The sequence below is a fragment of the Octodon degus genome, unplaced genomic scaffold (genome assembly GCF_000260255.1).
Source record: "Octodon degus isolate 3935 unplaced genomic scaffold, OctDeg1.0 scaffold00012, whole genome shotgun sequence".
NCBI lineage: Eukaryota > Metazoa > Chordata > Mammalia > Rodentia > Octodontidae > Octodon > Octodon degus.
Window position 1 is genome coordinate 8101034 of NW_004524588.1, and position 15778 is coordinate 8116811.

Consider the following 15778-nt stretch of genomic DNA (forward strand, 5'->3'; position numbering starts at 1 on the left):
TATAGTTATACAAAGTAACAGTTATGTATCACAAACATACTAGTGAAGTTAAAGTGAATAAATTATTGAAAAGTGACAGCAGAGGATACCAGTATGTGCAGGAGGAACAAAGTGAAGAGATTTCGTTGAGTTTCTGTAAGCTGTGGATTCCTATTCAAGGAATTTTTAAAAGTCTGTTAAGAGGAAGAGGAAAATTAAAAAAAGCTAAACAAAAATCCAAATGCAAGTGTAGCCTTCTCTATAATCTCCTCTGTGTGCTGTGGAATTTAAACTGACTGAGTCAGTAGCTCCTGTGTGTGCAAGATCTGGGCTTTCAGATATCAGCAACCTTCAGTTATCAGCTGTGGGTAGCTCCCAGGCACTTCCAGTGCATCCCAGCACAATAGCTTCAGTAGCCCTAAGGCCCCTGAAGGAGCAGAAGCAAAGCATGCAGATGAGTACAAAGATCCAGAAGCAGTTTCCTAGATTATCTGGGAATATGTAGAAAAAAACGCCAGTGTTCACTTGGGTTCTGCCTCTCTTGCATTTATGTGTAGCTCTGAAACTGAACCGAAGAAAACAGAACGTTAGAAAGTGGTAACTTTAGTGACCATGTGGAGAAGAACTCATCTCTAAATACAAAATTGAGGCTGGGTGTAGTGGTGCATGCCTGTGATCCTAGAACTCCGGAGGCTGAGGCAGCAGGATTGCTGTGAGTTTGTTACCAGCCTGGGCTACAAAGTGAGCTGAGCTGAAGGCCAGCTTGAGCGGCATCGTGAGTATCTCTCTCCAAATAGACAATAAATAAATTTAAAGATAAATAAATAAATAAACAATTGATTTTGACAATAATATGGGTGAGAAAGGAATATTCACTTAGCTGTATTAAATTTACTGTAGACAAGTGTGAATGTGTTCTGTCATCCACTTATTTTTACTTTATCAATACATTCAATATATGTGTGTGAGATGAATGGTCATTATCAGTGAATGATCTGGGTGAATGTTTTGGATTTGTGCTTTATGGAATAAGCAAATTTTGACAGCATATCCTTATAAATTCTCAAAACCCACCAATTTTGAATAAAAATCACAGTTTAAACCGTGGACATATGCACGAATACAGGCATTTGACAGAGGTTTTTTTCCAGGAAGTTGTTATTGAAACAGGAAAGAACCAAGAGGTGGGAGAAAGTAGACGGGAAGGAGAAATAAAGGACTTAAGGTGTGCTCTATTCAGGTACCCACTCTGTATGATGAGTGTAAGGTCACGCACCACTGCAAGTATACACTAATGAAATACTAATTAAAAAAGAATATCACAGTGTCTCAACGCAGAGAAAAGTTTTCATATTGGACTTGTGCTTTGCTGTCTACTTCATTGAATTTTGAGTCTGATACCTACAGATGCTGCTTTGATTTGATATGTTAGGTACAGAAAATGGAAACAAAATTAAAAGTTGTAATGTTTTAGAATAGTGTAGTAATAGGTATTTTTCCCCAAAAGGGAAAATATAATAAAGTATGAATGAAAGAGAACAAACTGTCGGATCACTAAAGAACTAATTGTTTTACTAAAAGTGAAAGGAATTGTCTTACTCCTGAGAAATATTTTGCAGAGTCTTTTTCTAGTTCGATTTTGCATCAGTTCTGCCGCAGTGTTACTTGTTCTGCAGATCTCAGGACTGAGGAAATCTTATGTGCTTCGGAATATTGCATGTCTCCAGGAAGGAACTTGTCGTCAGAAAGCAGCTGTAGGTTGTACATGCAATTGTATCAGAGGTGCAGTTTTCCTTCTTCTTGTTCTAACACTTTGTCCAGATGCAGTTTAGGCAAAGAAAGTTTCTAGGGCCAGGAACACTTGGGAAACTTCAGTGGGGGGCAAAGCCATAAAAGTCCATCCTTAGTAGGGCAGACTGAAATGGTTTAGTAGATGGGCACACTAGGGTCACTGTCATGGTTGATGAAGTCTACCAAATATTGAAAGATTTCTCTTTTCAATCACACACATTGTTTTTCCTGATAGCGCCAAAATAAGGAGTGCCTTCATTCTCCAGTGAGATTGGGGGTGTGTCAGAAAAGGATTTCCCTAGGGGTGAATATAAAGTAACAAATATTTTCTTGCTCTTTTATCTTAAATTTCCAAGGGAAAGTCTGTCTTATTTTCAGGTGGTGTTTGGAGGGTAATCCCAAAGGACAGAGGTGAGGATCAGAAGAGAGAAAATAAGAAACAGGGAAGGGTTCCTTTAAGATGAGAAATCAGAGCAATGAGGGTTTAAGCCCACTTGAAGCCACATACAGAATGTCTTTTAAAAATTTTTCCGCAAGGGTCAAGAGTGCAAGATTCCAAGTTTGATCCCCAGTATTGCAAAAAATGAAACAAACAAACAACCACAAAAATTTCCCCCATAGAACTGAAGAAGGAGCTCAAAGTGATCATTGGTTGAGTCTTAGCACTTTTTTTCCTTTATACTTCTGAGCTGCTCATTTGTGGGTGCATAGCGATCAAGGCAGGAAGCAGATGTGCCTATTCTGGCAAAATATGCTAGTGAAAGCAGAGTTAAAATTTGCAGTGTCCAAGCTTGGATAAAACCATAGCTGAGATTAATATGGGGCCAAGACAGTGGCTATCTAGTGACTGTCATTTAGGACCCAGGGTACCAGAGACTCTTTTGAACTTTGCAAATCTGATGATGTGTTTCCTGTATATCCACTGGGATAGCACAAATCTAGCTATTTGACAGCAGGTACATGAAAGTGACCACTGCTCTGTTTCTGTACAGACTCTACTCTTGATTAAAAATTGGTGAACTTTTGCTCTGTGAAAATTACTCAATTAATACTTTATTCCAAGCCAATTTTAAAGGGACATTTGTTTATTATTAAAGGATGATTTTCATCTTGCAACTCAGTGATGTCCCAAATTTTTTGATCAAGGAGATTATGGGGCCACAGAGGAAAGTGATTAATGATGCATAATGCACCAAAAGAGAGTCACCTAGAGAGAAAACATTCTCTCAGGCTTTCACAGAGAGCAAATTGGTCTAGCAATGGCCGTGACTCATCCACATGGTTGATACTGACAAAAGATCTACAAACTGTGGTACAGGGTTTCAGGGTAAATCCTGAGAGGATTTGACTGACCTTGTCAGATACAAAAGTTACATTTCTTGTTATATAGGTCTCGCTTTATCTTGGTCTTAACCATCCAGCAGAAAAGTATAAAAACCCAGGTATAAAAAGTAGTGCCATTTAATATGCTGATCCACAAAAGGCTCAAGTCAACGACTTCTGACATTGCCAGTCCTACAGATAACCCACTACTATTATGGACTGCTGGACTATATTGGATTATTTTGCTGAATTCATGCACTTACAATATTCAAATGGTAATGTAATCCCCATGGCTTGCAAAACTAAACAAAAAAGAGATATAAGTGAAGGACCATTTTGTATCTGTATATACAAAAATAGGATAGATATTTAGCTACTTTCTTTTAATTCAATGAGAAGAAAGATTTGTACTAATAGTGTTTGGATAGGATATCATATCTGCATCTTGTACTAAGAAAAACCTCTATGAAGACAACAATATGCAATGTATCAATTATTGAAACTGTCCTACTAACCTGTTTTGAAACTGTCTCATTGCTATTTGTTTCTCAATAAAATTAATTTAAAAATAAATAATCTTACCAAAAAAGGATGTTTCTTAAATATTTAGTTCTCAAGGTTTCTAAGTTCAAGGCTTGTGAGCAAAGCTACTCAAATTTCATGAGTGTTAAACGACAGACTCTTCAATGTTTTATAAAGCGGCTATTTTCATTGTTTTATTTTCTTATATGTTGCTATTTAATTATAAGATTGAAAGCTCAAAATAATCTCATACTTGGGAGATTCCCATAAGAAGTATATATTTTCTGAGTATCTAGTAGGCTACTTTGATCTGTCTTGTTTCAGAAGGCAGTACTTTTCCATCATTAGATTGTACAGTTTTCAAAAATCTAGAGAGAAGGAGTTTTCTTTCTCATCATCCCTTACACTGCCTCTAGGCTGAGGAAGAAAGTAAGTAAAACAAAAGATTTTTGTTTGCCTTGAACCCAAAAGAAGTTCAAACGAAAGCCTCAAGTGCAATGACCTTAATGGCTACTGTTCTTTTATCAGAAGCATGTGCTTAATAGTTCATAGAATATTCAGTTCAATAGGGCACAATCTGAAATTTCATTCAGAGGACGTATCTCTGTAGGGAAACTTATCTTTCCAGTGAGGGTGATTCCTTTGTGCTAAAGATTTCAGAGATCTGCAAGAAACAGAAGCAAGGTTTGAGAATATTTTAAGAGTAGTCAAATTGATGGTATATAATACAATAAAGTCTATATCCTCCACCTTGTCCCTATCTACTTGAAGAAAACTGGGATAACTGACAATTCAAATTTTCTCCTACATCAATCTCCCCAAAAGCAGAACTGAGTGAACCCTACACTGAAATACTAATAGGATAATATAAATATTTAAGAATATCAAAAATACTGTCTATGATGTTAACACAATGCATATTGTACATACATCTTTGTGGACTCCCGCACACATGGAAGAGAATGTGAATATATTCGCATGCATGCAGAAGACAGTTTGTACAAGCTAAACAGAAGTTAGTGGTTAACTCTCAGGATTTTTTTCAACTAGTTTGGAAAAATTCAGCAATGACTAAAAATTGAATCATCAAAGGTTACAAGAAAATACATAGATACTTAGAAGGTAATCACAAATGCTCAAACTCATCACTTCCTAATTATTTTACTAAAGCTATGCTTTTGAAGGTATATATTTGTATTGTGTCAGTATATTCAGTATGTATTTATGGGATTTCACTTAGGTAGAGTAGGTGTGTTGGTTGTAGCACAAACGCCTACGCTGTGGGGCTCAACAAATACAAATCAGGGCTGTTATATTATTTTAGTGTTTGGTCAATCTTAAAAAGTATTGGAGGAGTGTTAGCTATGAAAATTCAATTTTTAAAGTTGTTCTCCAAAGATAAATAAATAAATAAATAAATAAATAAATAAATAAATAAAGTTGTTCTATTGGTAGCAATCTATTAGATTGCTAATAATGCACTTTAAAGGAAATACACTCAAAGAATTTCAAACTCACTTGATTGAGCAAGTATGTGGATCCTGTCATTAAAATAGGATTTGTTGTGCTGAATCACTTTTGTGTCCTTCATGAATGTAAGTGACAATATCAACTAGCCTTCATCAATTGTAACTATAGGATATGAGATTAATACATGGGAATAATCAATGAAAACATTCTCTGAGAATCAATTTGTTATATGTAATTTAAGATATATATATATCTTAAATCATATATATATATATATGATTCACTTTGTAATTGCTTAATACTACATCTGTTTATCTGTGCATCTTAATATATGTTTATCTATTAGATATATTATGTATAGTCTGTAGATATATATTTTATAGATACTACATTTTATAGAAGCCTATGTTTCATATATTATATCTATATATCATAGCTATATATATTTTTCTCGTTAGCTGATTTTTTTTTTCTTTTTTGTCTCACACACACTGCAGTACAGGACACCAGCATGGCAGTCTAGTGGCAACTGGCTTGTTCACATAAGCCAGTACATGTTCATTCTTTAGTGGCAGAGCCCTGATAGTACGTGCCCTGCGGGAAGCCGGGACAACTGCAATGTTATCTCTCTCTGTTTTTGTGTTTTTTTTAATAAACATTTTCAATGTGTGTCTGAAAGAAGGGCATACGGCTCTCTGCTAGCAGAAGATGATTCAGAATGGCGGTCACACGTGTGGACTCTCACTTTCTGCAGGCTGGCAATTGATATCATTTCTCTTTCCCAACTCATTTTTATTTTTTAAAATAAGTTAAAAATGCTTCAACTATCAGTTTTACTAAGTCTCTAAGGGAACAAGGTGACAAGGTAAAAACCACCTGAAGTAGCTTTTTAAAAAAATTATTTTTAAAAAGTTTATTTATTTGATAAAGGGTCTCACTATGCTGCTTAGACTCATAGTGATCCTCCTGTCTCAGCCTCCCCAGTATTGGGATTACAGGTGTGCACCACCACGCCTGTGTGCCTGGGATTCCAGACCAACACAGTATGCAGTACCGTTGATCAATTTTGGGTCCTCGGGAAACAGTGATCCAGTTTTGACTTCATCACTTTTACCAATCCAGAGCATGCCTCAGATGCCATGAGAGTCTGGATAGTCGCCAGATCCGTGTGGACCATGTAGGCATGTCTGCCCAGGGCACCAGAGGAGGGGTCCTTTTGGGGCCCATGGATGTGGTCGCAGATACACTAGAGGTGGTGGGGACCAGGGCTATGGGAGTGGCAGGCATGACAGTCGACCTGGACGGTTTGGATATGGTTATGGGCGATCCAGAGACTATAGTGGCAGAAGCCAGGGAGGCTATGATCAATACTCAGGAGAGAATTACAGAGACAATTATGACAATTAAGAGGCTTGTAGACCTGACACACATAAGGAATAACACTTCTCATCCAGAATCGTCCTTCCAAATCACTGTATAAAGATTTTTGAAGCCGCTCTAAAAATTGTTCAGTATATTTCCTATTTTTTAGTTGAGCTCCCAAGGTATCCCAAGCTCTGTTATTTTAATTTCCCCCCATTTAAAGTCAAATTTCTGAGACATTTGTAGAGTTATGGGGGTTTCTCCTTATAAAAGTTTTTACTTTGGACTCACGGGATCATTGCTTCTGGCCCACAAAAAGTTGTGCCAGACTGATGTTTTTCTTTTAAATCATGTTTCTGGGGTTATTTTTAAAATATGTACACAATTCTTAATCATGAGTAGAAAGATTTTTGGATGTACCGGTAAGCAGTCTGTATCAAGAATATTATTGCCTGGACTGATTTTTTTTTTTTTTAATTGATGATCTACCATCATGAGTATAAGAGCTTCTTGAAAATGCTTGTGAATGTCATTTTTTTTAATACTGGAAGAAAAAACATTCCTTCATGTCTCATGTGTTTGGAATGTCCTTCAGAACTGATTAAAAAGGTCAAACCTGAGCACACACACACACACACACACACACACACACACACACATACCCCAAATTCGGGTCCTTGCGCTTGCCAAACAGACACTTAGATTGCCCAACTATCACCCCAGCCCTGTTATTTTGTTTGTTTTCTGTAAATTTTAACACCATGGACCAACAACTTTACATAAATTATGGGTAAATTATGATTTTCTTCTACTTTTTTTTTAAAGAAAGAAACCATTTTATTGAACCTTGATGGCTTATACATAAATGATAAAAAGCCTCTTTTTAAAATGAATTTTTGCTCGATTGCTTGGCGGGTTGGTATGATGGGCTGCTGTTCTCCTCTTCCAAATGCTACCACCAGTACCACTCGCTCTTGTCTCCTTGAGTATCCAAGGGGAGGCAGGGGCTGGTTTGTGTGTCTCGCGTGTGCATGATATGACATTCAGCACTGCTTGGCCTGGGGATGCCAAGATGCCAGAGAGGCCCAGACAAGGACAGAGAGGTGAGGGGATTTGAAAGAGTGGAGATGGAGCCGAGGGAGAGAGAGAGAGACAGAGAATTGCGTAGCAGTATGCAAAAACAAACAAACAAACAGAACAACAACAAAAAACCCAAACAACCACCCCACCAACAACAAAAACAAACAAAAGTTTAAAACCTGTGACCCAGGATGCTTGTAGCATTAATATATTTTAGAAATAATATATCAAATAACTCAACTAACTTCAATTTCTACCCAAGTGATTAATTTTGCTTTGTTCTTGAACAGAAAGCAGGCTTTGCCAGACTTTTAAAGAATTCTTTTTTTAGGGATGAGGCTAAATGTGTAGAAAGGAACTTCAAGGCCACCCAAAAAATTCACCTGGAGGGACATGGTCAGTGCCAGATGCCCTGTTCCTGTCACTACAAGGGATCCTGTGTTGAGGAGGGGCCGGGCCCTCTTCACCTCTGTAGCTCACACCCATTCCTTTTGGCTTCACATATCTATAAATTATTCCTTTATCAGAAATGATATTAAAAAGGAGAAATGATATTAAAGGGGAAGATGCATGATTTTTATTATATTATTGAAAATTCAGTGATATGTGAATTGACTAGTTTAAGGATGGGAGATAACTGAAAATAAATGAAAAGCTCTTTTATCCTTCTTTGTCTGATTTGAGGTGTCATTCTTTTTTTAAAAAAAATTGGAGACTATCATTTTTAAAAATTATTTATTTATTCATTAGAATTAGGGTCTCTCTACACTACACAGCTTGGACTCATAGTGATCCTCCTGTCTCAGCCTCCCCAAGGCTGAGATTACAGGCGTGTGCCACCATGCCCGGTTTTGGTGGCCCACAAGGCATGCCCATTTGTCACAGCCAGCACAGCGTGTGGTATTAGGGATTGAACTCTAGTCCTTGCACTTGCCAGGCAGGAGCTTAGACTTCTGAGCTATCTCTCCAGCCCTTGAGGTGTAAGTCTTTAATTGTACTTCAGCCTTTTATTTCTCTCAAGCACAGTTATCTTTTTGTGTCTCCTTGAAAAAACTATGAGTGTGAGTGGAAAATTGAGCAGTTAGGTGTAGAGGCCCACGGAGGGGCCTAGGGAAGTCAGCTCATCATATGGCCCTAGTTACTGGACTGCAGCAGTGTTGTGGGTGCACATTTCCATTTATTTCACTAGTTACCTGAACCAGTGAAACGAAAAATGAAACAGGTTACAATCTACTTTTAGTATCTGTTTTCTCTCTAAATTTCTTATTGAAATGAACCTATAGCCTCCATCAGGTAGAGGTAGGTGTACACAATACCTCTGAAATAGCAATTCACAAACTATTTGATCGAGTACAGCCCACACCTGGAATGGAGTAGTTCCTGACCTCCTTACGTATTATCTTTGATGATTTTGGTAGTGCAATTGCAGTGTCGAGCAATTTGCAAAAGAGATCTTACTGCCGCCAAAGCCTAAACATCTATTCTCTTGCTCTTTAAAAAAATGGTTTGCAGACTCCTGGGATAAAGCAAGGATGGCAAACTAAAAAAAAAATATTGACAACCTTAATATAGTGATGTCTATAGTGAGGGAGACAGTAGGAAACAGGTACTTTTACAGAAGATATTAGTCGTCCTTGGTTGAATAAATACAGGCCTCTCTGAGTCAAAGAGAATACATTAGTCATTTTCTTCTTCCCTTAAGCTTTGGAAGAGTTAAGAATATTCACACATTTTAAAATAATAAGACTATCACAAAATTTTTGGCATAAACATGGGCACCATTTATTCTCATTAATTCTTACCTACTAGGAACCATAGACTCTTTCATCCCTTATCTCTGTAAAGTTAAGGAAATCATCTTTCTGGTTTTATTTGTGGGGGATATACCTTTGCAAATTAAGATCCACACATTTCTTTTTCTAGTGAGTCTCTTAATTTTAGTCTTCTTTAATCTCTCTTATCAGAGAAGTAACATCAGAAAAAAATTGATACATAGGGGCTGGGGAGATAATTCAGTAGAATAAATACTTGCCTGGCAAGTGCAAATTCCACACTTTGTTTCCTGCCCCAAATTATTTTAAAAATGTCATGTAAAATTTACTTCAGACTTTGTATATATAATCTATATATAAAAGAACATAAAATGAAGTTCATGTTTATACTTGGGTCCATCTCAAAGCTATCTTATTATGTACATTCAATTATTCCTTAAATAAAGCAGATCCAAAAATATAATATTTCTGGTCTCAATTACTTTGGATGAGGAGAATGCAATCTATATGCCAGAGATCTCCTCTTTCTGTTTGAAAATACCCAATAAACTCAGGTTTTATATATGTATTTAGCATTAAACCAGAATAGATTCCTTCACTCCTCAGTTACAGATCTCCTGACACATTTTTCAACTTTCTTCACCCTATCTGATACTGTTTCCCTAAATCTCTTGTAGCGCGTCCCATTTGTTAATGTGTACTTAGGTACCTTATTGTACGGTTTTGACATTTGCCTTCTGGTTTCCTAAAAGTAGATTGCAGTTAGAAAATGTTCCTGCACTTTTCTCATCCAATGAAGTGACCATTTGATCTTCCCATCTGTAAACCTTTATCGGACAGACTGGTGCAGAAGCCTGGATTTGAGAACTGGCTGTGTGATTAATTCTTTATGTGACTCTGACATTTCTCTAAAATTTAGTATTCTCGTTAGTACAATGAGGAGGGTGGTTTAGGGGATTCAATCCCTTGAGCCCTAAATCCACTCTTGCTTTGAATGGCTCTCTTCATAGCTCTTTCTCATCCAAGCAGTTCACAAAACAGATTTTAACCACAGCAGCATGTCCTCTGCTAAGGCCTGAACCACCTCAGAACCCAAATGCCCAAACAGTTTTAATTTTAGCTTGAACCTCATCTTTGTTCCCTACTTGCCTGCTTCTGTCCATCTGTCCCCTCCCTCCTTCCCCTTCTTACCCTCATGCTTTGACTCCTAAGAAGCATCTTCTTCATCAAACACTAGATGAAACCTGAATCCCATCAAATATTGTAATCATTTACTTTTAAAGCAGGTAGGTGGTTTGACATTAAGGGGCTCCCAAAACTATAACCAGCTAAAAATATATAAAGCAGTTTTTAAATAAATAAGGTATTCATTAGACTTTACATTGCTGGATATGTCTATCAATGCAGGCATAGCCTCTTAGACCTTTCTGTTCACTGGTGGGTTATTTAACTTAGCACATGAACCTAGATGCAATTCCACACTAGCTTGCATTCCAGCAGGAAAGGCTTTGTGGTATATTAGAAGTATATTCAAGGAATGTCATCGCAGTACTTCAAGGGGCTTTTGTTTAATAAAAGGGCAAGAGGGATCAAACCAATCCACTGAATTTGCATGTTTTCCCCTCACATTGCTGAAAACATCTTTTCAAACCAGCTTCAAACTAGAGCAATTAGGCGGGTAATTGCCCTAGTGTGAACTTAGCCTTAAAAGCTTATTCTATAAAACTAGAGTAATTAGACTTACTTCTTTAGTCTTTTTTTCTTCACTTCATTGTTCTCGTGCATTAGGCTAATGTTGCTGTGCTTGGGTTCACTTCAATGCAAAGAAATGTAGGCCAGGGACAGGGGAATAGAGAAGCTTAAATGGAAAGGAAGCCCAGCAAACAGACCTGAAACCCAGCTTGTGACAGCAATCACGAAAAACTTCTGCATTCTAGCAGGGCTTGTTAAACAGCATTTTAATTAATCGGAAATTTGCAACATACCTGCCTGTCACTACCCTTCATAATGACTAGTTTATATTCCTAAAATAGATATACAAAATACTCCATGTTTGCCAGATTATTTAGCAGTGCTTGGCTATATCAAATTAATCTTTGTTGCTAACAGGATAACAGTTTTTGTTGTTTTTTCTTCGCTTTATCATTTTACAGTCATTATCCAAAGGGAACATACCAGGTCAAGTGTTAACAATATGTGCATTGCAAAAATAAAAGTTAAGATTTGCCATCTGTTCAAAACAGATACTATTTCATCAGATTTTTTAAAAATTCCTTTTAACTTTGTTTCACTTTATAAAGGCTATAGTTACAATTTTGTGGAAAAAAAAAACCCAATTACATCAAAGAAAGGAATCAGAATTAAAATGTAAGGTTTATGCAGTGTACCTTTGGGCCATGTTTGAAATAGATAAATTAAAGTGTAATTTCTTGGGATGTGTTCCATGGATGTAAATTGAGAGTGGGAGATGGCGTATGCAATATAATACTCATTAAATATTTGTTCAGTTCAGTAGATTGTATGATTAAAACCTGCAATTTTGTTTTCATGTTTGTATTTAAAGTGTCAGTCAGAAGAGCAGTGTGGATCTCGACTTTTGAGGTTCTGTTTTATCCTACATCTCCTCCAAATTCTTCCACATTTTTGGTGCTATATGAGAACTTCTTGAGACTTTCTTACTTCCCCCCCCCAAGGATCTGATATTTGTGTTTATGTAAATGGGCCACTTAACTATAACAGAACACATTTTTTCTGATCCCTGCTGCAGGCTGCCCTTTAGTGGTCCATTTCTTTGTTGCTGATCTGCCTTCATTGTTCATCTGCATATTTTTTCCCATTGCCCTAGTATTGATGACATGTGGCTTAATTCAGTTCTTCTTTCTTCAAGATTTACCCACAGTATCCAAATGAAATGCTAAACAAATATGCTATTAATCCTCTATTTTCAAAATTATAATTTCAGCTTCTCCAAAATTGAAATGTTTGGGAGTAATATACATTCAAGCATAGTTTAGTAATTAGAGTAGAAAGGGGTGCATGAGTTCTTTGCCTTTGAGCTCCCAGTCCTGAGCTAAAACCATTGCTATTCTTTGACAACAGACCAAGTCCATCGAGAGGAGAGAGAAGGGACTGCATTCATTTCCCACAGGATAATTCCCCTGCATAAACAAAGCTAAAAGGTAGATACACAATACATTCCAGGCATTCTTTTCTTTTTTAAACATTGTAAGACAGCATGGGAAATGGAAAGAACTTGGACCTTGAAATCAGAGATTCAAAGCTCTTTTCTGCGGAGGATGGGCTGAGATGGTCTGGAGAGATAGTGCACACCTTCACTAAGTCTCCTTTTTCTCTGCTTAATGTAATCAATTATACTTAAGATATTAGTGAAGACTCAATGAAGTTATATGCAAAGCCCATTAATAATGGCTTTTATGGAACAGGCATAAGATACAGTAATGAAATGTATCACTTCAAATCTGGAACTGATATGGCTGTGAGCTCCTGCAGGCAGGGACCTTGCCATTCATACACTTTCTCGGGCTCATCACTGTGTCTAACATATAGAAAAAAAATGCATTTTAATAACAGGATGGATAAATGAATGAGTAAAGAAAGCACAAATAAACGGTTAGACTACAACAGAGTATGAATACAGTATGACAGGCTACAAAGGATGGGAACATTTTTTAATAATTGATTTCTGTTGTCTTTGTGATATGCACTAAAATTATTACCACCACAGGGAGGAGGAGTAGAATGGGACGATTGACAGAAGAGAGCCCCATGAAGCCTGGTTCTATAACTTATTATCTGAGATAATTTAACACAAACTACAGTGTTGAAGTCCTTACGCATTCGGTGAGAACAGTGCACCACACGATCTTTAGCATGCGGTTGACCTTTCCTTCTCGAGTTTCATGAAGTCCATCGCTTTGAGTGGTGCCAAAGTTTACACTAAGAACGTACACTAGGGACTTCGAGGGAACATTAGTCTTAATTCTCTTCACTCCCACTCACAAATCTCAAGTCGCAACCTCTTTCATGAACAGATTTTAGCAAACAGCTTCACAAGATAAATAAACAAACATGTAGGAAGGCAGAGACATTTTGCATATGGACTCAGTTTTAAAGGAAACTGGAAAAAATATAGTAGAGTATGCTTAATTAGCACAGATACTAAAAAATAAATGTGTTAATTAATCACTAATTTTGATTATCGAAAGGTCATAATCATATCTACAACAAAACATAAACCAGAAATTAGAAAGAGAGAGAGATTTTTTGCCACCCAACTCCTCTTCTATAAAATTATTCTAAACTCCTAATGCAATTTTCAGGAGATGTATATATTAGGGTGTGGGAGTCATGGAATTTTTCATATTATAAGCTTTAAAATTATTCCAAGCGTCATGATAGCATGGTGTCATGAGCTTTTAAAAACTGTTAACTGCATTTTATTCTTCTCAGCATGTAATTACTCAATTACTCGTTCTCAAAACACTTACTTCTGGCTTTATTGTTGGTGTATTGCTCATGTGATGGTGTTACTAAGTAATCAGAGCTTCAAAGACTTTAACTTTCTCATCCAAAGTAAAATAACCTAATTGAACAGCTGTAGAAGAACAAGAAAGCAGCGTGAGACCAGTAAGAGGTTGCTCGGTGGGAAGTTAGAGCTGCCAAATACCAATTCACACCTGTTTTAGGTCCACAGATAACATCAGGGGTGCTATTTAAATGGACTCTGTATACAAATTATCTATTGTTTGGAGTCACTGAGATGAGCTATATTGATCCTTCTTTTTGGCAATTCTTCCAGTGAAGTGGATGCACCATTTATCAGGGTACTGATTACGCGGGCTTGGCAATAGGCAGTGAAGACAAAGTGTCAAGAAATCTTTGAAAGTCAAATTCCTGTGTCCTAAGGTTTCATTCACACTCACTAAGGTCTAAAGTTACATAGTCTGTAACACTGAGCATTCCACACACACAAAAGAAAATATTGCAGAAATGAGGATGAGACAGATGATTAAATGTTCCATGTGAGTACACTTGGATTTCAAATGTCAGTGGAAGAAGAGGTAACTTTGGGTCGGAACTACCTGCTGTTCTTCGTACAAGATATGTAATGCTATAATTTCCTAATTCTAACAAGCTTGTTCTCTGAGAAAAAGGTCACCTTTTCTTTGCTAAACTAACAAATTTATTTCAATAGTATAAAGTCAATCTCCCACAAGCAATTAACACACTGCATCAAGGATCTTGCCAGGAAGACAGTTCAGTGGTTTAAGTCCCTGCCTGGCAAGTGCAAGGTCTCCAGTTCAATCCCCAGTACCTCGAAAATAAATAGATAAATAAATAACATTTTAGGGCTGGTGAGATAGCTCAGTGGACTAAGTGCATGCTTATGCAGCAACAGGGACAGCAGTTCGATCCCTGCCACCACTTGCTGCACTGGCCCCACCCCAGGCACGCTGAGCTGGCCCCAAGTCCAGGCATGGTGATGCATGCCTATAGTCCCAGCACTGGGAAGGCTGAAAACAGGAGGATCACTATGAGTCTGAGCTGGTAGTGAGACCCTCTACCAAACACATTTTTAAAAGAAGGTCTAAACAAATTAAGCCTATTTGACTATTCAATTTAGCATTCTAAATTATTAAACTATTGGTTGGTTCCTGTTCTATGTTAACATAGTTTTTTAAAGATCAGAATTTTCATTTTTAAATTTTTGCCATAGCAGGTGCTTAAACAACTGAGTTAACCCGCAGGCCCCTCATTTTTAAATTTTTAACAGGCAAACTATATTCCATTGCAGGCCATATTTTCCAAATAATTCTATTTAAATTCAGCATGCAGTCATTATTTATGTATATTTATAAATAATCAGGATCCTTAAGAAGTAATGAAAAGATAGTGACTTCAAATACATGAAAATTGAACTAAATTATATAAGATGAAAATATCAATTTTAAGCAACCTCAGTTTTTTACTATAATATTCATTAAGTATACTGATTCTGAAAATAAGCCTGAACTTTGAAAATGTGTTTTACTGTAAATGATAAAGTCATTGGTAGATTGGATAAACCAAGAGGATGTGGTGAAATGGAAGAGGAGTGTTTTCTGAAAAAAGAAAGCTTTAGAAAAAAAGTTAGATCTGCTTGCATATATGGCCCTGAAATAGTAATTACATGCTATGTACATGGGACAACTTGCCATGAGGACTACCATTACATTCTGCAAGCATGTAGGAATAAAAAATAATAATTGAAAAAAGTTTGAAATACGAATAACAAATTATTAGATCAAAAATTACAAATTAACTTCCAGCCATCTAATTAAATGACAGGCAATCCCATCAAAAAATTTAAATTTGTTCCCTCCAAACTATTTTATGTGGCAATTGTTTCTCTCTCTCTCTCTCTCTCTCTCTCTCTCTCTCTCTCTCTCTCTCTCCCTCTCTCCCTCTCTCCCTCTCTC

General features: G+C 36.9%; 1 pseudogene; it reads left to right on the top strand.

The window, feature by feature from the left end:
- The window catches only part of LOC101593000, a 107370-nt pseudogene that overhangs the window by 56273 nt on the left and 35319 nt on the right, over positions 1 to 15778 (top strand).